Source organism: Maylandia zebra, linkage group LG2 (assembly GCF_041146795.1).
Source record: "Maylandia zebra isolate NMK-2024a linkage group LG2, Mzebra_GT3a, whole genome shotgun sequence".
NCBI lineage: Eukaryota > Metazoa > Chordata > Actinopteri > Cichliformes > Cichlidae > Maylandia > Maylandia zebra.
The window spans coordinates 41,260,769-41,263,736 of NC_135168.1; positions in this window are offsets into that span (position 1 = coordinate 41,260,769).

Sequence of the window (2,968 nt, forward strand, 5' to 3'; positions counted from 1 at the left end):
CCCTAACTGTGTTTATTATGGCTTCACCCTCACCCAGACATGTTACTGAATTGTGCGCACACACGCATGCACACACGCACCTACCTACGTACACATTTAAACTCACGTCTTACAAGTTTAGTTTGTCATACATGAAGTCTAAACATCTCAAACAGAGACCTAAGTAACATTGTGCCCTTGAATACTATTCTAACTGCTGCAGAAGAGGGTCTGAATTCTTTTACTTCAGTTTCTGATTTTTAAATCATCTGCAACATGTTTTTATTTTTCTATTAACAATTACTGAGTGTAGAGTGATGTCCATTGAAGAAGCTGCATAAAATCCAATGCAAATTATTTGTAAAGAACAAAGTGTGCAAAAGGTGAGGGGGTCTGAATATTTTTTGAATACACAACCCAAACAGCAGTGACCTGGAATTTAGTGCATTTTATTCAATCCTTTTGAATAACGGTAAATATATTGCAGTTCATACTGTGAAGAGTGCAGTGAACACTTATTAGCATTTGTGTATGTGAACCTTTTTCTTTGTTGCGCACACTTTAGGAAAACTACTGCAGGTGTTTGAAATACATCAAAACACTGGATCAGAGTCAAACTAAGTAGCTGGAGGGGGATGACAACTATGATCTGGCAACCTCCACTTCTGCGTGGGAACCTAGGGAAAAGTCTATCTCACCAAAGATCCACTGGAGTGCTGCAGGGTTTTTAGTTTGTGAAATCCATTTTAACCCCTCCCGAAAAGACAGGAAAAAAAAAAAATCCCCAACCCCCCAAAATAAACAAAACAAGAGAAATAGATATTTAAACAGAGAGATAGACATGCAAATCCTCTCCTAGAACATCTGTCTGCTGGCCTCTCACAGGAATTGGCTGTAGCTGAGGCTGGTGAAATGCAAGACACACATGCATGCACACAACGACACAAACAAAAAACAAATTTCACAGAAGTACACACCTAATCCCTCTATGTGCTTAGTGAGCCATCAGGGGACGTGTTGCCAATCAGACAGCTATGTGAGGCTGGGTGAATGAAAACAATCAAGAAATAACACACAATATGGCTCAGAGTGTTTATGAGTATTTATGTGCACGAGTGTTTGATTATGTGTATGAATCTGTGAATTCAGTCCAGCAGAGACCGGACTCTCTACTCTGCCAACACATTCCTAGAGGGACTGCATGTGGAGAAATCTTCTAGATCTTCTGTAACTAAAAAATGACTGACGGCAAGGATGACATATTCAGGAAAAGAATCAATCTTAACACTCGTAATGCGTCTTTTGAATCTGAATCAAAGCTTCTCTAAAGTGAATGTATGTAAAGATTATCTTCTGCAACGGGGAGCTTCAACCTCCAGGGTCACCTGGAGGTGATTTGTTTTATTATTTAGAGCTCACAGTCTCTACAATGGCAATAGTAAGGGCAATGTTGTGCTTTAAAAATAGTACCCAAGGAGAGGAAGTCAGCAGACTTCTCTGCAAATTATTTAAAAAAGAAAAAAAAGAAAAAGAAAGAAAATGTAGTGCTTTTTCCTTCTACCTGTTGTTTATACAGTGGACTTGTGACCTAGCATGTGTGTTTATGTCTAGCAAGCTATCGCTCTCTCCCCATCTTGTCTCTTCTCACGGCTCAGTGAGTGTGTCAGTCTGCATTGGCCCTCTTTCAGAAGCTACTGAAAGATGGCAGGACCATTAAAATTTAACCCACTATCTCACCACTCACCACATATTGACAAGAGAGAGGAGAGAAAATGGCAGATAGTCATGCAGGCATACAAGGATATACAAGAATGTATCTAACCACAGATATGGGCGCACACACATGCGCACATCAATGCACGCACACTAATTTCCAAGGAGTCAGTCAGATGTGATTGCAAAAGATGGGGAGCGATGGAGCGAAAGATCCTATACAGATGGAAAGTAAAGAATAAGACTGAATAGATTACCACTTGAGAACTGCACACATACGCACGTGATGCACAGACAGTTATGGAAATGATTGGCATCAATTTAGCAAGGGAAATGGAGAATGTGTATAGGCCTAACGCTTTATCAGTCCACACTATCCCTTCTCACCAAATCCACATTTCTACACCTTCTATTACTTGCTCCCTCATCAGCTCTGGCTTTTCAATCCCTCACAAAAAAAAATCCTTATTTTGTTTCCCTCCATCTCCTTTCTAAATGTATCACTCTTTTTCAGTTTAATATTTTTTGACACATAGCTTTTTCATTTTTCTGTCCTCCATCTCTCCATCTAGCCCTTCTACCACTCTCCTTCTCTTGTACTGTTCTTGTCCCTTTCTGCCCCAGCGGAGTGTGGGATAGCAGGCAGTGCTGGGAGGCCTACGGTCTCTTAATTAGGAGGCAAGGCGGAACGAGGACACGGTTAACAAGGGCACACACACAGACCTTTGCATTGCTTTGCTTGTAAGAACCCACATTGCCTACAGGCCTCAGTGAGAAAGTTAACCATGTCTTGAACCTGTACCCTCTAACACTTATGTTGACTAGGTTCAGATATTAACAATAAATCCAAATCCTAACCCTTACTTTGCAAAAAGTGTTGAGAACTCAACTTGTGCCTCACAAAGACAGAGGCACAGCAATTCACACGTACATACAAACAAGTGAACTGAATAAGCTTACAAAACTCAACGAAAAAGCAATAGGCACTATAAAAGAGTGCTGTGCTAAAGTCTCTCTCTCTCTCACACACCACATCACCTAATCAGACGATGAGGACCTGGGTTGAAATCTGCAGGACTAGGACTCAATCAGCTAGTGCAATCAGACACAGGGCACACCCACGCATTCACCCACATTCTCTCTCACTCTCTCTCTCACACACACACACACACACACACACACACTAAACCTTGTGCTGACGGGTGAGAGGAAGGCCATGATATTATTCAGTCTACCTCATCACGACTGTAACAAACACACATACATACACATAGAG